We start from the raw sequence: 25777 nt of genomic DNA on the forward strand, positions 1-25777 counted from the left end.
GAATACGCGCTTGGTTTAAAAACCCTTTAAATCGCTGAAATTCATGCTTTTAATCAAGTTTAATACTTTATTTATGATTAAGTTAAATTAAATAAAATATAAATTTATTTTATAAATATGTTAAATAGGATGTAAAAATTTAAATATTTTTTTACCGGGGAATTTTTTTTTAATTTCCTTTTTTAATTATGATTTATTTATTTATTTACGGTGAATTATTAGCTATATTTTAGGATATGTAGGATTTATACGTGTTTTATGGAAGGTACTTAGTTTCAACGCGAAAAATCCTCGGACTTATCATGTTGATAGTTGGAGGTCATTTACCTAGGTACCTCGGAAGTGTCTTTGCTCTTTTAGCCTACTCCTTAGCTATGACTCGCTTCGTGGGCTGTTTCGGCTTTCTCATTCTAGTAGTTCGGGTTTCTAAAGTGCCTTTCTTTTTTTTACTTTTTGAGTTTTAATAAGGCTCGTTGTATTAAACATTTTATTGTTGATATCAAATTAGTTCCAAGGATGGATTAGTTCCTCCTCTATATTTGTTTATTTAAGATTTAAGAATATCTTTTTTATTCTAATATATTGGAAGGGATTTAATTTTTTTCTATTGGTTTGATGTTTCTTGTGCTGGTGTATAGGGTTTTTGAACCTGGACATAGAAAGTTAGTGCAGTTTCGTGAATTTTATACGAATTTAATTTAAAGTAAATTAGAAAAATATTTAAAATTTTTTTTTATTTTTATTTATTTATTTATTTTTATTTATTTATTTATTTTTATTTATTTATTTATTTTTATTTATTTATTTTTATTTATTTATTTATTTTTATTTATTTATTTATTTTTATTTATTTATTTATTTTTATTTATTTATTTATTTATTTTTTCAAAAGTTGTTGAGCTGAAATTTTACAAAATTATATTTGTTCGTTATTTTAAACTTGTTAAATCATGAAATTATATTATTAAATATATAGGTTTTCTATATAGATTTCTCTGGTATATTTAAAACATTCCACGAATAATTTTTAATTGATAAATGAATTAATTAAAATATTCATTGCTTATAATTTATAGCGTTAGAATTAACAAAATAATTCAACATTAAATAGAAAAAATCTCAAAAAAAAACTGTAATATTACCCATACCAGAATATTGAATATACATGCAGCTAATCTCATAATTTAAATCCATTTTTATCTCCAGGTTTGAAAAAAAAATTGCGATAGTACCCGAGGCATATTAAACATTATGAAAATGATTTTTTTATTCAAAAATATCTTTTTTTTTTTTCCAAAGTGGTGACTCAAGTCGGTAGGAATGTTTCCCCTTTTATGCTTACATCAATTGTTAATGTCGCTTTGCGTTTTTACACGCGCTCTACGTATTTTAATGGAGGGAAAGGGGGGACCAGATAAACAGGCTTGATGCTGCTCTCAGAGCCAGAGAGAGAGAGAGAGAATCCACGTGGTGTTTGGCGGGAAAGCTCCCAATCGAGCGAGCGGGAATAACCTCGTGGAGATTCCACAGGTGGTTGAACTTTTTGCCGGTAAACCTAAAATGACAACACTACGTTCGTTCCTTCGCTGGTGCATTTTAAACTTTCACGTTTTTTTTAAGGGAAAGGAATATGTTTTATAAAACTTTGAAGGTTAAGGTCAAAACGTTTTATTATTAAAATTATTAATTATTAAATAATATTTAATTAATTTTATGGAGAATTGAAAAATTTAATATATGTTATTTCATTAATTTTTTGGTCTGTTAATAAGTAGAGGTCAATGACCTTTGTGGTCATTTTATGAAAATTTTAATGTTTTTACGTATTTTTATGACATTTTAAAATTTTTGATGATTTTTTGGGTGTATTGGGTCATTGACCTTTGTGGGTTTTAAGTACTTTTCTTGGGTTTGTAGTGAGTTTAAAAATTAAAGGCTTGGTGTGGTTTATTAATTTTTGATCAATTTTATCATTTGGCCTAATTTTGGTCCTAGGTTATTGACCTCAAGTTTGTCTATATTAATGTATTATGTGCTATGAGTTATTTCGATAAGCGTATTAAATTAGTGAAATTTTTAACATTAAATTAAGGTGACCAGTTAACGTTTTGATTAATATTTAAAAAAAAAACTGAAAATAGTCCAAAATGATCTCAGTAGGTCAAACATAGGTCAATGACCCCAAATAAAAATTTGCCTAAACTTATAAAATAATTACAATTTTTTTTTAAAAAAACTTGGGAAAAGTCTCAATAGGTCAAACAAAGGTCAATAAACCCTTATCAGAATACTCAAAAATTAAACCAAATTCATTCTCCAGTTGATTCATTTGGTCAAATATAATAATTAAAATAACAGACACTTACAAAAATCTCTTAAAAATTAAAAATATCACAAATATTTTTAAAAATTTCACCAACTTATTCAATAGGTCAAATATAAGGTCAATGACCCCTTCCAAAAACAGACCCTTTCTAAAATCACTTTAAAATTACGAATTAAATCACAAAAAAAAATTAAATATCACCAACTCCATCAATAGGTCAACATAAGGTCAATGACCCCTTCCAAAAACAGACACTTTCTAAAATCACTTTAAAATTATGAATTAAATCAGAAAATAAATTAAAATATCACCAACTCTATCAATAGGTCAACATAAGGTCAATGACCCCTACGAAAAAGTCCCTAAACTCAAAATCATCTATAAAACTTAAAAATCAGGCAAAAATTCGAAAATACAAATTTTCAAAAAATTAACGAAAACTGGGGTCAATGACCTTTCATCAAAATATTAACCAAATATCAATAAACTAATATTTAAAACATATTTCTAAACACAATTCATTAAAAATATAAAATTAAATTAATCCCGCATTAATTAATTATGCAACTAATTAGCACTGGCAATTAAATTAAATTACATAACTAACGCGAGCATCTGAATTTTTCCTTAGCATAGGTATTTGTCGTTTGCGCGGTTGAACACGAGTTTTGTGTAGCGAGCGGCAAAAGATCGGCGGAATTTAGGTGATTGAACTTTCGCTGCTCGTACGGAAGCTCCTGTTAGTGTGTCTTCCCTTTCGAGTTAGTGGCATTGAACTATTTTGGCATACTTCCGAATTTCTAGTCATCTTTTGCTTTCATTGAACCCGCGCTCGTTACGCGCATAGCTCACTAAGTACTAAAAAAGACTTTAACATGGAGTTTTCCTTTCATCATTATTGAACTCTTTTTTTTTTGTCGACTGAATCGGAATTAATTGAAGTCAATTTTATAATATACTTCATTGAACAAATTTATTTTATTTATTTTTCGCTTACAAACTATAGGTAGAGAACTCTGTTAGTTTTTAAATTGTTCGTTGATTACCCACAAGTCCTCTTAAAGCTCCTTTGATAGGGAGAGAGAGTGCCTGAGGTATTTTTTGTAGTGCCTTTTCTTTGTTGTTAAAGTAGTCAAATTAATTAGTTAATATTATAGGCGTCGTGATTTTTGCCCGGTGTGTTTTGGTGCGTTGACCTTGGTTTCTTATATAGCTACAGAGTAAAGAGTTTAGTGGGAATTTACAAGGATGACGAATTGCGTAATGGGAAATTTTGAATTGTGATTTTTCACATAATGAGCTGTGATTTTTTTCACTTTTCGAGCTGTGTTTTTTACATTTTGAGCTTTTTTACCACATTTATTGCTGTGATTTTTCACATTTATAGTTTCGATTTCGGAAAGCATTTAAGCATTTTTGATATGAAAGTGTAATGTAAATTATTTTTTTGGATTATAAAAGGGTAATTTTTCTAAATGCAATTTCTGTAAATGTAATGCGTAATTTCAGCAATATTTTGAGCCTTGTTATAAAGATTAGATATGCCCTCGTGTATTGATGACGAATTTGTGTGTGTAAAAGATTTACAGTTACGACTGCAACATCGTCCATAGATTAATACGTATATCTAATTACTTGTTCATTAACCATTTAATGCATACCATCATATGCATCCGAACCATACAGACACTTCATTCGTAATCACCAAAAAAGGCGTCAAATTCCGCAACCAAACTTGAAACAAAAAATTTTAGTCAAGCTATAATACACCCATCAAAATTTTAATTACCAAAAAAATTACTAGGCGCGTAGCTGTAGGGTTCGATATTCACTTAATCCTTTCCCCATTAGCAGCCGAAACCCTAACCGAAAGCAAAAACGTCTTCGGTTAAACGCATTTCTTAAAAATTCCCTGCCCAAGAAAAATCTTAGCTCGAGGGGTGCTTCAACCCTTTCCCCACAAACGCGATAATCGGGCAGGCTCATCTAACGTTAATGTCACCACGCGAGTTGTAAGAATCTTTCCCATCTTTTCCTCTCTCTAGTGTCTTTGCTCTTTAGGCGCGCTCGCTGCTGACTGTCTACTACAAAGTGGGTGAACGAAGAGTGCACCATCCCCTCGGAACACTGTTCCTAGACGGGAAAGTCTCTCGCGTAGGGGTACTGGTTCAATGCCCTTGAATGTAAACGTTGCGATTTCGAAATAAAATAAAAAACTGAAATTTCGCTTCCTCCCTGACATTGAAACCTGTTACGGAGTATTTCAAATACTAGCTTATTCACTCAGTCTCTCTTCCTCCTATAGGGGTATTTGATGATGGTGCATCTCCAGTGATATCATCGAATTAATCAAAATTGCGTAGTTTTTATTATATCTGTTTTGTACTTGGCCGCTTGATTTTTTTTCTTTCTTTTTAATTTTATTGATTTTTTTTGTTTAGTCTAAAATGTGTAGATTAATTGCTTGATGAACATTTTTTATCGATTTGTATTTGGAATTGAAAAATTATTTGGAATAGTCAGGGAATTTTTAAAAAATGGGTGTGAAATGTCAGGGAATTTTTAAAAAATCGGTGTGAAATGTCAGGGAATTTTTAAAAAATGGGTGTGAAATGTCAGGGAATTTTTAAAAAATGGGTGTGAAATGTCAGGGATTTTTTTAAATGGGTGTGAAATGTCAGGGAGGTTTTTAAATGGGTGTGAAATGTCAGGGAATTTTTTTAATGGGTGTGAAATGTCAGGGAATTTTTTAATGGGTGTGAAATGTCAGGGAATTTTTTTAATGGGTGTGAAATGTCAGGGAATTTTTTTAATGGGTGTGAAATGTCAGGGAATTTTTTTAATGGGTGTGAAATGTCAGGGATTTTTATAAATGGGTTTGAAATGTCAGGGAAGTTTTTAAAAAGTCATAGATTTAATATTATTTCGAATATTATCATACTACATCAGTACTAGTGGTAGTCATTTATAAATACAACATTCTGACTTTTGTTCAAAATAAAAATTCGAGAAACTAGTCAGGGAAAATCTATGGCAACTCTGGAAACATATTTTAATTTAAACAAAACCTTTGATTAAATTATTTCAATATTAAACTAATTAACAGCATGAACTAATTAAGTATGACAATATTTACGCGTAAACCAAGAGAATTTCGGTTTCTCTAGATCCGCGCTTTAATCAGAATCTAATTATTTAATTTCAATTTTCATTATACATTTTTTAATATTTAGACGAATTTATTGAACAATCTATTCATTGTGTGTATCTCGGCAGTATATTTAATGGGCTATGAGAAGGAAGGAAGAGGGGAAGTAAACTTCTGCTAAATGTAGTAATACCAAAGAAGAAAAAACGTTGTTGTGGTTTAGAGGGCATTCACCTATACTTGCCAATGTTTCTCCACAATTTCAGTTTTCGTACATTTTTCTTTCTCTCCTCTATTTTATCTTTAACGAATTAATTCCATTTTTAATTAACAGTGAAAAACCAGTTTTTGATCACGTTATCTCGATTCGTTTTATCTGGTCTATTTTGATTTAATTTAATATTATTTATTTTTTGGGCGGTCTTTTTATCGAATATAAATTTAGATTGATTAAAACGTTTAGATCGTGGTTTGTTTTTAATATTATTTAAATTAGGTTATTTACCAGACAGTTATGTTTTTTTTTTAATTCTAGGAATTATGTTTAGTTTTAAATTGAAATTTGATTTATGAGATATTATCTATGGAAATTGCGATATACTGCCGACGGGATAATCGGTATACTAAATTGTACACTTATTAAACTGGGTGTATTAGTTAGAAGTGTAAGCAATATACAGGGTGTATCTGATAAGTATGTCATACATTAGAAGTATGGAATTAGCAATAAGAGGTCAACGGTTTGAAAGTTTTGAGCCACCCAAATATTGGTAATTTTTATTACTTTTAATTATTAATTAAATTATTATTGATGAAATTAAATATAATTTTAATTGTAATTAGGTCTTTATTTTGCTATACTAATTTTTCCATCGGCAATATTGCCATATACAGTGTAATCCCCCTATAGAGTAGTGGCAGTTTCCGAGCTTTGGCGCTGTATTAAGGTCTATGTACAAATAGCATGGGGTGCTACTAGTCTATAACCCAGTGCTTTCTCCAATTCAACGTAACCGAGGGGCTAATCACTCTTTGATTCATCGTACACCTAATACGATTACGTATAGTCATTTTTGATCAACTATCAAGCGCGGAACTTAAATATAGATTACCCGTAATACGTACAGCGTGTAGACTAACTACTCTTGAGTGATTGGCCCCTCGGTAAATACAACCCATAGAGAATATTCAATAGAGGAGTAGACAGTTGCATTCAGTTCTCGTTAAATTTTTTGGAGCTACTTTGGGCACTCGATTTCTTGGTAGACACGTGGTATATACCCTAGTCTAAATATCACTCCCTGCCTCCATAGAGCGGACAACATTTTATATAATGAATAATGATAAAGAAGGTAATCAACCAATAAGAATTAAAAAAAAACGGAAATGAATAGTAAACATTTAGCGAGATATTCTTATTCCATTAGGCAAAGGCCCTGCTGTACAACCTTCAAAGATATTTTTTTTATATAAATAATCTGTACTCCTAAGGTTGAATTCTATACGTTAAATATTTAAAATTCCCATGGATCTCCTCAAAAGTGAATTTTAGACATTGAAAATATTCCCCCATCACTTTAATAAAAAATCTGCCTCCTAATCTGTTGTATTGAGCATTGCATCAGCGATCATTCGACGTTACAGGTCCCTCGAAAACTCCTATAGGTATGCGGGAGTTTGTATTGTCGCGGTATACATAGCGGTACGGAGCAGCGTAGCCGGGGTGAGCGGCCGAGAAACTAGGCCAAGTTCACGCTCCTCCTAGGAAGCAACACACTGCGGCGGAAAATAGCTCTTCCGAGTTGCAGTGAGTGAGTGCGTGTATGTAGTATGTACGAGTGAGAGCCAGCAGAGAGAGAGAAGAGAACGTTTTCAAGTTCAATGCCCCGTCGTCTATGGACCTTCAAATCCTCTCTCTCTCTCTCTGATAGAAAACTCCTTGATCTTGAAAGTTTTTCTTTTTTTTTTATGTATTTCTTAAAGTTACTTAGCGTACAGGAAATTTTTTATAAATACTACCTGACTTAAACAAGCATAGCACACCCCCCAGTTCCCGATGCTGATTGGTGGTGCATTTCGTCATCATCGAAATTTACTTCCTTCCCCCCTGACTACCCCCCACATGAAATCTTGTAAAGGTTTCTGAAAGGAATACTTGAATTATCTAATAATTATACTTAATATAATTATGTTAATAACGACCCCTTTTGAATTTGCCTAAATATTCGTTGTGTTTGACAGTTTATTGTTGACGTAATTGTTACGTCACGGAATTAAAGAATTATTTCGGGTACCGATTATGTGTCTTCTTCCCGCCTTTTTGAGCGAAGTTGAATGAGTCATTCTTGGGCCACACTCCTACGTTCTCTCTCTATAAAAAAGTTTAAATTCTATTTCTTTAAATATAGTAAAAAGATATTGAAATAATCGTCTGCTATGGCTGTTGGAAAAATTACTAGGTGAACAACACAAAAATTCGAATTAATTTTAACGAGAAAAATTTAGATAAAAAGTTTTAGCGGATAAATACGTATTTAAGAATACCTTTAAATTTTTCAAGAACAAGTTGGGAAAAAGCTTTCTCGAGTAGGTTTGAAAAGGAAATAATTTCAATGTCGATTTTTTGGGAGTGTGTTTTTTATTACAATCATTTTAATTCTTCCGCATATATTTTTTACGGAAGTATACGGATGTATGTATATTGTTTTAAACAATACCTTCCCGTTGAAATCTATAAGTATTATTGACTAAGTTTTATTCTTTTCCTATTTATAAAATCGGCTGGTGTTTGTTTATGTTTACAAGGATATTTACTTACTTCAGGGTGAATTAGCGATGTTTATTTGTTTTTTTTTTTATTGTAAGGGAAATGTGTGCGTGGGTTCTGATTGATTTTACGAATATTTGAACAAATGGATGGTAAAAAACTATTTTATTTTTTAAAACTTAATTTTATTTTTTTAAAACTTAATTTTATTTTTTAAAACTTAATTTTATTTTTTTAAACTTAATTTTATTTTTGGAAGATTTTAAATTTATTTTTGGATTTTAAATTTAATTTTTTGGGAAACTTTTAACTCGTCGGTTTGGAAATTTATAATCTAATTTCAGAGGAGTGCAAGTTCTTAGATTTCATTGAATTCTACTCCAATAATTTATTTAATTGCTAAAATTAACTTTTAAAATGAGCGGAAAATTAGAAATTATGACAAATATAAAATTAATTAATATTTATAGTTGATTTCATTCTCGGAAGGTAACGATTTTCATTTATGTCTAAGTAATTTTTAGATCCATTCCAAGATTGCTATTGAATACCTTATATTTATTTATCAATTAGAATTATATTAAAAATCTTTGGCGGGGTTGTAGCGGTTTATTAATGAAATTCAAATTCTAAGATTTCCAAATCCTAAAACCAGATGGAATTTTAGGCATTTTATTATTTTTGGGTTCCACCCTCCAAAATAACTAATAAACTAGAAAACCGGGATATGTTTAAATAATAAATCTGATAAAATAACACCCTCTTAAAGCATCAAAAGTCTTTTCTTTTTTTTTAAAGACCAAAAATCTCCTATACCTTCCTAATAACCAAACCAGTTTGAACCTCGAGTTAAAAGAAAACTTCTACAGCCTCTGCCATTTGCAAAGCAGACTCAATTACCATCAAAATATGCCTATAGCTCAACTTTCAAGCTTATATAATAATCTCGTAAAAAATTTAAAAACCTTAAAAATTAAAGTATACGCCCAGTGACATCATCGCTAAGAGAGTAATGACAGTAGTCTACCATTTCCCGTGTTTAAGGCCAATAGACAAATTGCTCTAGTGTCATTAGCGTACATAATCGATGAAACCAGTTATGCCATTTTCACTCTCGAGTAACAACGCGAGTTTATTCATTCAAGCCATGAATATGAAACATACAGTAACAACTATTTCCATACTTGAAGATAGGACCAAAAATTGAGCCATCATTTCTTTGCAAAAAATTATTTTTGATGGGGGTAAATCTTGATGACTAATTAGAGAGTTTTTAATTGTAAGTTCACGCGTAATCTCGCGGTAATTGAACACATGTTCAATACTTAACACGCCATTCCGTGAAATACTTCGTAAAGAACATTTTTTACGTAAATTTCCCAAACAAAATGAAATCCAACTTCAATATTTTAAAAAAATCCTTAAATTTTTAATCTAATAAAATTGTGGAATTATTTGCTGAATATTATTGGGATAATTGTATTATTTCTTGATTGATATCACGAAAGACTTTAAAATAACACAGTGTAAATCCTTTGTATGTAAAACCTCAAACCCCTTGATGGTAGGCCTACGTGACGTTAGGTCTTGCTTTAAAACAATGATACAAGTGATACAAGTCCCTCCATTTATTCCAGTCTTAAATTCAAGTTCAACCCACCGCCTATACATCCCCCCACCCTCTATCTGAATTAAACAAAATTTACGTATATACCCATCTTCTTTGGAGCGAACGTTGACCTTGCCTCGCGGAGAATTTCAAATCTCTAATCCAGAACCATACACTTTCTTTAGATTTTAGTCTCTATGCTCTCATAGACGCGTCTTGCGGTCGTGGTGGTGGTGTGTAACCACCGTAGAAAAATCGCTCGCACCGTTATGTTCAGCCCCTTTGGACATTTTTTTATAATCTGTATCTAGCTTCTTCATCCACGGGATTCAATAAATACAAAGCCCGGAGCAATCAGAAATGCATTAGATTCGCGCGGAAAATTCCGCTTGAGATTATCATTAGAACGTGGTTAAAGGGAGAATGAAATGGATGGTTTAGTCGCTAAGCGATGTAGATTTGCTACCATCGCGGAGTGGTAATAACTATAACTAGTGAATGAAAATGACAACCATCTGACCTAATGTTAGGTTAGGTTTGATTTGATTGGAGTTAAAGATTTAGGTTTGGTTAGGTTAGGTTGCCAAGTTCATGAAGATTTAATTTTTTTAATGTTTTCCACTCTATCATTTTATGTGTTTATATTATGAAAAGATTCTGATTGAAAAAATAGTTGATAATTTTAAATCTAATAATTTTTAAGGAAATTCTTTGTGAATTTCATTCTCCCTTTTAACCTGACTCCATATAAGTTTGAGAGAGTTCTTTCGATCCCACCCCCTGTTCTCCCTGAGGTAAAAAATCTCTTAAATCTACTCGAGAAGATGTTTAATCGCTGGTGGAGTCGTTTTCCTCGCCCCCCTCCCTCATTTCTTATTTCTTTCATTATTCGAAAATCCCTGGCCCTGCTTTTTCCTCTCTCTCTCTCTTTCTTTCTCCTCGGGCCGGCGCTCTCTCCGACTTTCTCAAGAGATTTTTCGATCCTTGCATTACATCTTTAGTTTCCTATAATGGGCTACGCTTCCTTCTTCTTCTTCTCTGGTTGCCATGGTTACCGTACTTTTCTCTACTTTCTCCATCACTGAATGTCTTCTTCTGTATTCCCCTTGTCGTAAATTTTTAAAACTGCCCGAGTTTCTTTTTTTTTTTTTTTTTTTTCAAAGTAACTTTTTTTCGGTAACCATGTATTTTTTATATTCTAACTCCGATATTCCAGGCTTTGCAGTTGATACATGGATCTTTTTTTAAGGGAAATTGGAGGGGTTTGTACTGTTTATAGCTTCCTTTATTGGTTTATTGTATTGTGTTTAATTTTCTTAAGCCTAACTCGCTACGACTTTGAGGGAAAGTCAAAAAACTAGATTGACATTTGGTTTAGCTCCATGTAGATAAAGATCGCAAAAGATTTACAGGATATGCTAAATTTTACATTTCACACGGAATTTTCAATATTTTTAAATTATATAATTTTATTTAAAACTTAAATTTTAGATACATTTGTAGAAACAAGAAGGATGATGCTCTGTATCCTCTTAACACTTTAAGTTACGTAACATGATTCTTTCGAGGCTGACATTTAAGATTGAACGTGATTTTTAAAATAGTAACTTTCTTAACAACAAATTATGTAATAAATAACAGCCTTCCAAAGGTTAGCCGCTACTATTTAACAATGATTATCTCGCCCTTTCCTTGTAACATTTTAAACAATAGAAACTTAAATATCTCTTGTCAGAATGAGTCAATCTTGACGTCAAAGACCCGTGACAGAAAGAATATATATGTTTAAAGAAATTTCAGTTTGATTCCGGTCCATGAATAGTTTCAATACAGGGTGGAAACTTTTACCTCTTTCCATTGGTGCTCTTTTTTAAATGAGGATTATATAAATAATTTTTAATCGATTTACATATTAAGTTTGTTTGATAATTACATCTTGGCTTGGGTCACAATGAAAGTTTTTCGCTCTGTATACAGGGTGTTTCTTATAAGTCGGGCATAAATTAAGGGGGATGTTCTTTTAGTGATTTTGAGTCGAAAATGTAACTTCTATGACATTCTGTCACAATTAAGGGACACTGTTTTCGAGTTAATATTGGATGCTGTATTTTACGAATGACCCTTAATTTAGACAATTATCTCTAATTTAATTAAGGGGTCATCCCTAAAACACTCAAATAATATCTCGGAAACTGTGTCTCTTAGGGGAAAATGTCATAGAAGTTACATTTTCGACTGAAAATCGCCCAAAGAACATCCCAACTTAATTTCTTGCAGATCTTTCAGAAACACCCTGTACAAGTGTATTTAACATTTAAAGCTAGATGAGGGGAAGATGAAAAGCGCGTAACGGTGAATCTTCAATGTTCCAAACTAAGTCGTTTTAACGCTAGCCTGAGTCTTTAGAAGCGGGAACGAGCGAGCCCTACCTCCCAATGAAGGATAGATAATAGAGCAAGGGAGGATGGGAACTCTATTATTTAAATTCTCTTGTAAATATTATTTCACTTCCGCTTCAATATACGGAATATAGCCTACGATGATAATGAATAGAGACCGTTTCTTTTGTTTGTAGTTTTCATTTTTTTATCTCTCTCTCTCTCTCTCTCTCTCTCTCTCTCTCTCTCTACAGAATGGGTGAGAATTTTTGGGTGAATTCCGACGACATTTTATTATATATTTATTGTTGTAAGGCAGTTTAATTCTATTATTTCCCTAATTCATTTTTAAGGGAGGGCCCTGCGTGTAGCTTTTCAATTCAGTTAAACTTTACAGGAAGAGATTGGCGCTTTTATGTATCATGATTAATATCTATTTTATTACCTCGATTTAAATACTTAATTTACAATTGATAATTTTGTGTATTTTATCACGAAAGGGATCGACGAAGCCTTTGCAGCAATTAGCAATATTTGACGGAATTAATTGCTATTAGCGCCTTTAATTAGTTAATTACCATTTTAATTAAAGTACCGAATTTCTTTAAAAGCTTTAAACATCGCAATTGGTACGCAATCACTTCCTAAATTAGAAATTTGGTTGTAATTTCCTTATTTATCAACCGATTTTGGTGTAATTGGTCTTATTTTGAAGCAATCAATCTACTCTATTAGCCGTTCAACATTTCAATAGTCTCACTTCGATATATTGAAAATAACTTATGCCCCTGTAGAAATGTTTTACCCGCATTACACCAGTGTTCATTGAAAGAACATGAGAATAATATATATTTTTAATTAGTTTTTTTATATTATTATTTATATACGCTCCTCGAATAATTAACTTAGAGTTAATTGCCATAATTTTAATTAAAATATCACACCGAATTTCTTAATTAAATTCCATACATCTGTATCAAGGTTAAAATCACCCAAAATCAACCTGCGTGTGTCACCGATTTTCGTAGATTTCCCCTTATTAACTTCACTGTCAAGTGAGAGGGGCACACTCCATTTCCGCAATATGAAAACTTCCCGGTTCTCTTGACTATAATCCGTCGCCCTTGGCCTTGAAGAGAGAGAATGAGAGAAGGTACGTGTTGGGAAGCCCCTATTCAGAGCCTAGGCCATTGACCGACCTTCCAGTTTCCTAGTACTGCAATCTAGGAAGCGTTTTTTTAGAGTTTTAGTCTATTCTCTCTCGCTCCCTCTCATTGGTTGACTGCGCGTAAACGCCTAGGAATATACAATTTATTTATTTTTTATTTTATATTTTCATAAAATGTGAAGATAAGTTAAATCCTTTGCGCCGTTGCTAGAGTAGTTGAATCCCAAAGTCTAGCTAGACTAGCCTAAAGGGATCCGAGCAAGCACTGAGCAGAGATCTGTGTGTGTGTTATATACGAAAAACACCGTTATTTCTTATTGGCTAGAAGTATATGAGTGTGAAGTTTAAAGACATTTGGTAATTTAATTTTTGGAAACGGTGTGAGATGATGCACACCTGATTTTGAATATGTATATTTTTTTTACTTGTTTACAATTTTTTTGATATTATATTTAATTAGGAATATTTTCAATGAATATTCCATGATTTCCTAAGTTAAATTTCTTATAGTTTATACGCCTGATTTTTTTATGTTGTCATCTATGAAGTCCTGGTATTGTGAATGGTTTATTTATTTATTTATTTATTTTCCTTTCCGCCTGTTTACCTCTATTGTTTGTTTTTGACATACTCCATCTATATCCTTGAAATCTTTTCAGTAAATACTCTAGTCACGTGATGGATCTTTGTTATTGCGTAACCATAATTATTCCATGGAAATTAATTCCCCACGCTATTTTTAATTATCCTTACACTTAGGGAATGTGACGAAAACCCAACCCCCCTATCGTTCTCCATTTCTTACTACTATCTTTCTTTTATGCCACTCCAATATCCAATATACTCCTTGCCTGTATTTCTCAAACTAGAGCGTGATATACTGGCTTAGACCGCGATAGAGAAGTTTCTGAATCATTTCTTAAAGGAGGGGAATAAATGTTAAACATATCTTCGCGGTAATTTTCTTTTTCTGTGTGTGGAATGTTCCTCTTGAATAAGTTTGGCATGGTAGGCTGACTGACTGGGTTCTATGGGGTCTAAGGATACCCCCTTCAGGGCTTTTAGACAGGAATGTTTTTCATTGCTCTAGCTGCCTTTTGCAATATACACTTGATGTAGTCCTACAGTCTTCAAGGGTAACATGGGGATTTTGAATTTCAGACCTTGCGTTTAGGGTTATGTAAAAGTTGGCGTCGACGACAGGTTAAGAATATTGTTAGGTTAGACTTGAATTGAATTGAATTGAACATTAAAATATTTTTCTAAAATTTTATCTTTTCTCGTGTACCGTTGAAGATAACGAATTAAGCCTGATAATTTAATTTTAAACTATTTTAGTCTAGATATTTCGCATATAACTAAGGGACGAAAAGATAATTGTATCTTTAAATATACCTGGGAAAATGCGTGAATTTATCCAGGTGTAATACAGGAAACTATACTCAACTTTCTTAGAATGCTATATAGTTAAGTTAAAAAAATTTTTTTTAAAGAAAGCGTTTCCATTTTATGCAAAATAGATTGTACTTTCATAAATTAGCATATTCCGTTTCCGACGTTATCTGTAACCATACATACAAACGAAACGTTTAAAAAACGAAAGAAAGAAAAATACAACTTTCTACTCGTGAGATCTGTCGTCAGATCATCCTATTCAAAAGTACATACTAACTTCACGGTTTTCAAATATAGAAATTCGAACAAAAATGGTTGAAATTTCTTCCGAAACGGTTTTGAATTTGAAAAGGAAGTTGATATAACTATCGTATAGATTTAAATATTAAAATATTACATGATTTCTTTCTGGGACTTCTTAGGTATCCCAGGTTGGTGCTAGATAGAAATTCTTGTTCTCGCATTGTTAAGTAAACGAAGATACGCTATAGTTACTTGTAGAAGAAAAAAAAGTAAGTTTTTATCCGAGAATTTTTTTGCAAACTCTACAATAGTTTCTTCTTGGGATTTTTTTTTCTCTACTCGTTGTTTGAATCCCCAGGTGCCCGCTAGGTACATGCCTAAGTTTTTTATACAGGGGGGGGGGACGCCATTTTTATATCTGGGAGGGCTTTTGGCGTAATCGATTCCATTCTTTTGTGTGACAATTTTTTTCATCCCTTTTTTTTTCGGGTCTTCGGCCATTTTATCGCTAAAATAGTTCCGGGGATTGAGAGAGAGAGATGGAGTTTGAGAGGAAAGTGAGGTGCATAGGGGTTTCGCCTTAAGGTTCTATTTCTTTTACGGGTTATAAGTTTGGTTGAGACTTGAGAGTGCGTAATGTGACTTTTGGTGACACGTTTCTGTAGGTTTAAAGCGAGTTAGTGAAGAGTAATGTTGCTGATAAATACCCTGGGTTCAGAATACTTTGAAATATCAGGGAATATGGTTTAGATGAAGAAACTCGTGGAAAATTCATGGAAAATCGCGAATGTTTTGGAAAAATCGCGTATATATTTTGGGAAATCAGGAAAAAGTTTCATTTTTTTCCGTAATTTAAGCTTGAAATTCGCGAGAAGTCGTGTATCACAAACCCCTTATTGAAAATATGACTTATTTTGCAGCACTTTTGCTGAAAACAAACGCAAAAAAAGCGAAATAAATTTCTTAAACATCCGTGTTCTTTTTCAAATTCAAGCTCCTTTAGATTTTTCAATGAAATTTTATGGACGTTCCCTTTAATAATCGGATACATTTTCGGGTGAGGGGTCGCTAAGTCTTTGGATTTATATAAACGCCAGTGGACAGGTAAAAACTTGAAGATGCCAGAGCAAAAAGTAAAAAATATAAAATTTCTCCCATCCAAAAAAAGTACTACGATCCTTGTCAAAGCATATCGCTGCTTAATGGGGCGAGAGCCGAGCGGCCGGTCAGAGTTTCACTGGCCTATTGTCCAGTCTATTTTTACAAGAAGACGAACCTCGTCCACAGGGAAAAGAACCCGGGGAAAGTATATATACGCTTCTATGTTTAACCCTCGGTTAATAAAAAAAACCAATCCGCGAATCCTGGATTTTGAGGGAAAGATGTCTCGTAAAAAACCCTTATAAAGTTTCTTTTTCCATTATGAAACTGTCAAAAAGAGGATACACAAATTAGAGTCCAAAACACATCAAAGTGAGACGAAGAATTACAGCAAATTCTCCCATGAATAGTGAACCTTTATAAATGAATACGCGTCTAAGTGAGATTTAAGTTCGATGCTTCTCGACTCAGAAACGGCCTTAATTTTTTACTGTAAATAGGGACTTGGCAGTACTACGTCATGCAACGTCAGGCTACCTTCCATTAGTGCTAAAAAACATACCAGGAGGAGGGGCTTATATAGCTTTCATTCTGTTGAAAAAACATACCATAATGGCGCTGGGGGCGGAGTTAAGCCCGAATTGCCAAGTTCCTATAGGCTAGTTTTTAAAATTTTCGGAATTAGATTTGGGTTTCAATACATAGTGTTCAGACTAAAAGGATTGATACCATTTACACCAGAAGGCCAGGCTATTTGGTGGAAAAAACGCAGTAAAAAGAAGTCTGGACTCCTGGTGTAAATGTATTAACCCTCCTAGTCTGAAAACTATGTGTTGCTTAATTGAAAAATACATTTCAAAGCATTTGCAATTACAGTTTAAGTAATTGACCCCAAATCTCTATCGCTCTAGACCTTCCAAGTTAGGCATCATCACAGATGAGTTTCAATTTTAATTTAAAATTAGGCTTAAGTCGTACCAAGTTCTAGTTAAATTTAAACCTATAACGAAATTAAAGTGCAAAACATCTAGGGTTGTACACGTTTTTCGGTAAGTTTTTGCTCTGAACACGCACCTCTTTAGGTAAACTTTTAAAACTCTGGGCGCGAGAATTCATGGGAGTATTTAGTTAACCGGTGATGAGATGACCGACGAGGGACGATTCACTTTGGCGGGAAAGTTTTACGGGCCATCCTTGCAGGGTTGGGCCCCTTTAAATGGTCCCATACGTGATCCGTAGACCGTTGGGTTTTTATGCCTTAAAAGCCCTCGTAAACTTTAAGGGATTTTCATTGTTGAGTGTAAGTTGCGCGTTTATTTCGATCCGGGCTTCCGTGGTGGGTCTCAGGACGTATTTAAGAGGTTTAATGTATTCATTGTTTGCTTGGGTCACGCGCCTGTTGCCCATTGTAATCCTTGGGGCATCTGCCAGACTAATAATGTACCTAACTTTCTCTATAAGGTAGTCATACATTCTGACCGTTTTGCTATTAAGAAGTCTTAGTGTTATGGGGTTTTTAACTTTTGAGGCGGTTTCGCTTGTTTTTTATACCGTTTTATCGAGTTTTCCGATGACAAAAATAAGTTAAATAACTAGGGCTATTCAATATTGTATTGGGACCATGACTAAATCTACTCTACATTACTATAGCTTAACTTAGGCCTCGCGTGTGAACTTGATTAGAGATTTTTCTGGTTTTAACAACTGATTCAAGACGCAACTAACTAATTGGCAGTAATTTTCAATTTGTTTTAATTAAGATTATGGCTCGCTTTCAATTTTAGAAGGAACCAATTTTCAAGTATTGAAAAATACGATATTGTCCCTTCAAAGATTGGAAGGGGAACTATAGCCGAACCAAACCGCTACTGGTTGTTGAAATATTTATTTATTTTTTATCTCATATTTTTTGCATCCAGGAAATAAATAAGCAACACTTCCCAGCAAAATCATTGCAAATCTTAGATATATACCCATAACTTTACATAAACGGAAACCCACGTCTTGCGACCTCAGACAATATTGATACGGAAAAATATGCCAAGAAAACAGACTTATTCAAAATTCTCCCTTTAACCTTTCCAAAAAAAAAAGAAATTGGAAAAGTTGAAGCAGGTGATGAAACTACCTTTGCAATTCCAAAATAAGGCGGCAAAATCAAAATCACACGTAACTGTATACACCACCACACCACCAACAAACAACAGCCCGTGCAATGCCGAACGGGGCAAGATTTGATAGTAGGCTTAAGGTTTTTCTTCTTACCCCATCTTTATTGTTAAGAAAACGCACCTTGGGTGACTTGAGAAGACGTAAACAGCTAAGGGTGATGCTATTCCATAAACAAGTGAGGTATAAGCGCCAGAAGACCCGCAACCAGAATCAACCAAGGCCCGGGAATTTGTTTTGTTTATTTTCTCCTTTAAATCCGAGCTTTTCTGTAGAATTCTACCACTTTTTCTCACGGCAGGGTTAGCCTTACAGCAAGTAAGGTAAGAGGGATGGAGTATTTTTTTATTTAGATAAAGGGTCTACCTGGGTCCCTAGCCGGTGTGGGATTTTGGCTCCCATAGGGCAAGGGTTTCACCTGCCTAGACGTGGATTTAGTTGAACTTAGTCGGTGGAAAATAGAAGGACAGGCGAAAACTATTTTTGTCTACCTTGCAGACATATTGTTGATTTATTCCTATTTTTGATTTTAGATTTGTGTGGTGTACAGGGTGTTTCTGATAAATTAAGGGGGGTAGAAGTGTGTGCACACTATCTAATCAATCCCCAGTCCTCGTGTGTGTCAATTTCCTTGTTTTTGGGGCTAATCAATGTTTTTTGAGTCCATATCTCCATAACTAAATCATCTTTGACACTTTCTACTCAGTTTGACCTCAAGAAATCACCCTTTAATTTGTAACAGACTTATCAGAAACACACTGTACATTTTTATTCTGTAAGTGTATCTGTGGCTTCTCAGTTTCAATCTGTACATGCTTAAAATTTAAAGTGATAGAGTAAAACAGGGTTGCCACAGTACCTGGAAATCCTGGAAAAGTCAGGGAATTTGAAAAAGGGTGTAAAAAATCAGGGAAAAGTCAGGGATTTTGAAAATTGGTGTAAAAGTCAGGGAATTTATCGACTTGAGAAAATGTGTAGTCACAGCCAACTATACTACTATAGGCGCACCAACTCAAATACGAGACTACATATATAGTCAAGTTTTATTAACTAGTTTCAATTAAAAACTGATAAAATTAGCATAATTTTAAGCGCAAAGCTGATGATAAATAAGCGATTTTTTAAAGGCTGCATTCTTACTTTTCTGTTAGTGTAAGTGTGAAAATTGGTTAGGGAAATTGGCTTTAGATGGTCAGGGAAAGCCTGGAAAAGTCAGGGAATTTTGAACTGAAATATTTGTGGCAACCCTGTAATAGTTTAAATTCATGAAACATTTCAAACGTCCAAAGCGAGAACTCTCCAGACCCTAGGTTCTACTACTACAGTATAATCTCTTTGGTTATACCACTCTCTCCCTTATCAAAAATAACCATTATAAACGTAATATTTAGCTGAATTAAATTAAATTCTAACTTCGATTAATTTTAACCAAAAAATCCCTCCCTAAAAACCTAAATTTTGTAATAACGGGTCCACCACACCCTACAGCTTGCTTTCACCTAATGCATTATCAAGATCAGATATGTACCTTTACCTATACGGTTGGTTGTCTGTAAAAAAAATAAATCAAGGCAGGCACACACACACACCACCTAACTTTAAACTAGTCTGGATCTGTAATAGCCCAGAAAAAATAAAATAACGTTTAAATATTGGGGTAGAGTTCTAGGGTATTGAAAGGGTGGGGAAGCAAATGATTTACTTTTACGGGGACCTTTCAGTGTCAGGTTGGTCTGCGCTGGACCTTTATTATTATTTTGAAGAAGAAGAAGAAAAAACCCTCCGCGATGGGGTAGACCTAGACCAGTCTGAGAATTTGTGGTGCTTGTTTTCTCACCCCCATAGATTTTTTCTGTAGCCTTTGGGGTATTTTTAAGGTGAGAATATACTATGGGCGACTGTTGTATCGGTATTTTATAGTAGAAACGATGTAACTTCAAATGCAGTAACGCTAACGTGTAAAAATATAATTAATTTGCAATATTAACAAAATAAATAAATTGATTTAATGTTTGTTGTAAAATTGAATCGGGGGAATTGTACAGGTGGCACATGGAATTGTTTTTATGGCGCTTCTATGGATGTGGGAGAAATTTGTATCCATTTATTGACGCCATTATGGTAGAAGCTTTGGCGAAATTTCATCAGTGAAAAAAAGAAAAATAACCCTGGTAGGGTAAATAAGAGATTCAATTAAAAGTACAATTAAAATCTAGTAAAGTCAGTCATGATTTAACTGCGTATTTATGCATCTTTATGAGTTTTGAGGAAAGTCGTGGAAAATCAATATTAAGGAATAAATTGAGATAGGACTTTATAATCCTTGAAGACGAAGTGTAATACTATCATGAACCCCCGTATATTTCTATGGTACATTCTCGAGTTTGAATGACTACAGTGGCTCCCCCCTTTGGTCGAAAAAGAGTAAACAACTTATGTTTGGGGATTCTGATTTTTTTCCCACCCTTTTTAGAGCCGGGTTGCAGACTAGTTTGTCTAGCTTTTTTTACCTTTAGTACCACCTTAGCTTCTTCTTCTTCTTCAAGGGGGAACCGTTATTATTTTTGGTGGGTCACCATGCACTGAGGGGGTTTTTGAAAAACGAAAAAGCATAGAGATAGTGGAATACACCGACCTACCTATCGAGCTTGCTTATACTGATAAATAACCATGAAACGCACCTGTCGAGGGATTTATCCATGGAGATATTTACCTTGCGGTAATGTCGCTGTCATTTTAGCATAGTTTTGAAGCGCCAGAACGTATTTTTTTTCTTCTTCTTTCCAAAAAAAAAAAAAAATGTTATCCAGAATATGGAAAGGCATTTTTTTTAAAAGGAATTTTGTTGAAATTTTGATATATTTTTTAGTAAAGTTTGGAAGCGCAGATGTTTTGAATATTTGCCTGTTATTTTTAAAATACTTTCTGAAGTTTTAACTTCTAAAGTTGCTGACTTTGGTTAAGGGCTAATGTGGTGCCATTGTAGATGCATGGCTCGAATTTTCTTTCCTAACGTGATAACTTAAATTTTTAACCTATTCGCGTGAAATTACGTATGCACGTTCATTATATCCTATAGAAATCTCTATATATATTTTTGTTTAAATCCGCGGACATCTTGGAAAATGGCGACCAGAAATGTAATACATAGTTTTTAACCTAAGAGGATTCATACCATTTTCACAAGGAGGCCATACTCCTTGGTAGAGCCAAAAGCCAGGCCTCCTTATGTAAATGGTATGAATCCTCTTAGGTTAAAAACTATGTATAGATAGTGTAGAGAAAATTCCTACCCCTTTCAATTACCTTTTAACTTATGATTCAACTAATTTTTATAATTAGTTTAATATTAACATAAGCGATATTAGTTTTAAAAAGCCGGCTTTATGATAAGCAAGCTTTTAATTTTACGACTTAATGAAATTCGAACACGCTTAAAATTAACATAACGGCCCAAGCAAAATTGATCACGCACCCTTATTAGCTATAGCCGCCACCATTTACAAAAATACAGCCCTAAAAACCTGGCAAACTTAGCGATTCGTAAGCTGGTGGTGGTGGTCTCATTAATGTTAGTGGGCTAAATACATTCTCTTAAACTAGCCCCTTTTTTCCCACTTTCGCTTGGACCTCAAAAAAAAAAGTTAAAAAACACAAAAAAAGCAAAACAAAACTTGAAAGAAAGTGAAAGTTTAAAAAACTTGAGTGAGTGAGAGAGAGGTTGAATTCAGGTTCGTAGTGAGTGAATAACTAAAAGCATCGGCTCTTTTATTTGCTACTCAATTCGGCTTTTTCTTTACCAAGTTTTTGATGGTCTTTGGCGCAGACTATTCTATGATTTTGTGTCTATCAATTTGACCCCTTTTTCGGTTTAAAGGAATATTACCACGTGCTATCCACTCTAAAATACGCTTAAAGCGAAGGCACAGAAAGACGGAATTCACAATAGGCCTTATAACTATTTAAAGCAAGTTATTTGAGAAAGTGGTTTGTTTGAATGTTTGTGTGTTCTTTATGCGCAATCGCAATTCGTTCATTTCCGAATTTGAATAGCCAAACTGCGTGGAATTGATATCAGTATATTAGGGTTAAGGTTCTTTAGAAGTGGTTTGAGTTTCTCAAGGTTGGGTCCGCGAACCCTTAGCCATTGAATTAAGTCTGTTAAGTTTGTCCTACTATATGCCCCTTAATATGTTACCATATAGTTACACCACTTGCATAGGTTAACGGTAATATTTGGTATAGGCGCTGTCGGTTACCTGTGACAAAGGGGCTAACCACCACCCCTCTATGCATAGTAAAGGGACCCACCTGTAAATAAGCCAAAGGCTTAGTGTGGAGTGGACATCCCTTCGTAGACAAAACTTATATTATAAATTATTATAGATTAAGGAAAAAATATAAAAACGAACGACAGATTTAAATAAAAATTCTGGTGATAATGTTCCTTTAGGCTGCCAGTGCCAGTGAAAACAGTTCGTTATTTAAACTGCAGAGTTTTAGATTTTAACCTAAATTGTAATTCCCTTTATTTTCAAACCCCCCTCCTTAATTTTTCGCTTTCTTTTGTTTATTTGTTACAAAGTTAATAAGTACCCTTGCGCTTTAAAAAGAAAAAGAATGAGAATTGATGACGTCTAAAGTTTAAATGCTTCGACAACAGCAAGTGGGGGGAGGGTGGGGGGAGAACAACATTTTCTTTTTAAAAGTTTAAACAAATCAATCTTTTGATCTGGTTTGGTTTTCGGCAAATAATTGCATTGCCAAGTTAGAGTATACTCGCTCTGATTTGATTATCACATGTTTCAAGTTTTTGATTATCCGTTAGTATTTGGAAGATTAAAAAAAATTATTAGGAATCAGTAAACACAGAACAGTATAATCAAAATAATTTAAACGTGGTTATTATGTTTGATTGGTGTTCTACTTTTAATTGAGTATTTAATATTAAGTTGGTAACAAATGCTAATGACAGATTTTATCCAGAAAATTTTGACTGAAGTTTGTGCGATGGAGGTTTGAAAATTTTAACTGAAGTTTGTGCGATGGAGGTTTGAGCCTTTGACGTAGTTGCGCGGTTCAGGGAACACCTGGAAACTCAGGAAAAGTCAGGGATTTTAAAAACGGGCCAAAAAGATCAGGGAATTTGATTTTAGTTTGTTGGATTTACAAAAAATTAAGGGTCATATTCCATGTTCAATGTATTTTGAATTTCCCATTCCAAAAGGACTGTTGAATGGTAGAGGTAATTAACATGTTCATATTCTGAACACTTAAAATTAAAACACGCTGAAAACCGGTGCATAAAACGTCTTTAACACATAAGAAAAATGAACACATTTTTACATGTATGGGAGAGTATTCAGAGATTGTGCTCAGCTTCCGAACTAATTTTTTTCTGTGATTCAATAAATATCTCTATTTATTAATTAAGACATTCAATAAGTCGCAACGTGTAGTTGGATAACTTAATTGTTCATTAAACCCTCACTGCATTCGATATTTTTGAACCAAGATGCTATTTTTGAACCAAAAATTTCTCAAATAATTCTCATATCTAAATCCATATTTAGCACCTTCTGTCGATCATACTGATCTGAGCCTAATATAAAAAATGTAGCAATTTAAAAGATTAAACGAGAGGGGACGACCCGGCCGTCATATATAGCAACAATACAAATTCCGATAGTTCAAACTTAATCCTTGGCCAGGTTCAAATTGAGGCGGTTATACCACGATACAGGAACCGCAGAAGGCGGCGTCCACGTGCAGCTGCCTTCCTAGAAGCCCTCCACCGTATCATGGGGACCATACCATGTGATAGGTGCCAGATATCATGCACTTTTAAAAATGGGTGGCTTATTATTCTATCATATCCTTAGACTGTATTTTTTTCCTTTGCAAATCGGGCACCCTACAGGGGGTCCTAATGAGTTCCTGGTCAGGAGTCTGGGATGAAAACGTTATCCCTCTATTAGGCCTTTGTCCAAGAGTCGATTACCGCACTGAATCTCCCGAAATCTTTTTTTATACCACCTTTGCCTGGAAATTCTAAAGGAGCACTTAAAGCTCAAAACGTTACGAAGAAACTAACGAAGATAGGTATAATCAAGAAGTGATATCTAGTTTATTAGGGAGAAGAAATAAATTCGCCCCATTTCTAGCTTTATCTCCAGTCCAAACGTATGTCCGGAGCGAGGGGGTAGACACTTTGGATCTCTGTGTACACCTGAGTTCAAAAGAGTTCAGCTTTGACAGTGCATTGAGTTCAAAGCCTTCGGAACTCAGAGTTCAGCTTTGACAGTACATTGAGTTCAAGACATATTGTACACCTGAGTTCTCAAGTGTCTACCCCCTCGGTCCGGAGTTAATCCCTGCCTCTAAATTTTAAACAGCATCTCATTGGTTCTTGAAAACTCACGTCAGCGCGACGCTAATGACGAAAATTGCGTATTTTCCGACTGAGGAGAGGCGAAATAGCCCGGCCTCCTTTTACTTCCCCCCTTGTATTTTGAAAGGGGGACTGGGACTATGGCGCGCGAATACTTAGGCATCTTATACCTTTTCCCTAATAAACTAGAAATCACTTCTTGGTATAATAATAATCTCGAATTTATCGACGTAGCTAGGGATGTCCACACAAACAAAAGTGTCCCCATGTTCTTATTAAGATTTAAAAGCGAATTAAGTTTTCTAGAAATTTTGCAGTTAGTAATGTGTAATGTAGTCAAGTGTAGACAAAATTTAGAGAGATAAATAATATAGACCTTTTTCAAAAAAAAAAAAAAAACAACTTAACTTTAACATTGCACCTTTTAAGTATCCCTTTAAATAAGCGATTACCGCAAACTGGGAAACGCTCCGCCATTTATGACGAGAAAGAGAGAGAGGGGTCAACCTTCTGATAGTGGTGGTGTATTGACGTATAAAAGGTCAATGCCGCCCATTTTGATTGCCACCAAATTTTTCAGGATCTTTTTAAGAAAGTATTTTTTTTTCATCTTCTTGAATCTTGCGTGGAATAACTTGAATACGATTATATTCTTCTATTTGCCTCTTCTCTTCTTCCCGTAGCCATTTGTCAAATTAAATTACATCTCATATTGTTCCGCCGGGGAGGAAGGGAGGGGGGTTTGAAAGATATTAAATTGCGGATGTTAAGGATTTACTTTAGTTTGGGAATATTCAGTTTTTAAAAATAGAATTCGAAAGGTGTTTCGCGAATTATTTCTTTTTTATAGCGTGAAAATTTTCTCGCATTAACAATCTAAAATGAATAAATCAATGGATTTTTCAATAGTTCTTAGGTTTCTAAAAAGTATTTCTTAGACAAATCAATAATACGAAAATTATTGCGCTACCTGTACTTGAACAAGACGGCCCAAGGGCTCGTAATAGTAGCCATATCGTACGAGTGAATAGCCCCTCTATACCCTACCCTAACGAGTGGATAACCCCTCTATACCTTACCCT

The 25777-nt window shown here is 33.8% G+C and overlaps 1 protein-coding gene across 1 annotated transcript in view; it reads left to right on the top strand.

Moving 5' to 3' along the window:
* Positions 1–25777, top strand: part of LOC149623407 (ecdysone-induced protein 78C-like) — a 63167-nt gene that overhangs the window by 2023 nt on the left and 35367 nt on the right. The gene's annotated exons all lie outside the window — the stretch shown is intronic.

This window comes from Phalangium opilio, unplaced genomic scaffold (assembly GCF_054372755.1).
Source record: "Phalangium opilio isolate 3A_F unplaced genomic scaffold, DU_Popi_V2 ptg000113l_1, whole genome shotgun sequence".
Lineage (NCBI taxonomy): Eukaryota > Metazoa > Arthropoda > Arachnida > Opiliones > Phalangiidae > Phalangium > Phalangium opilio.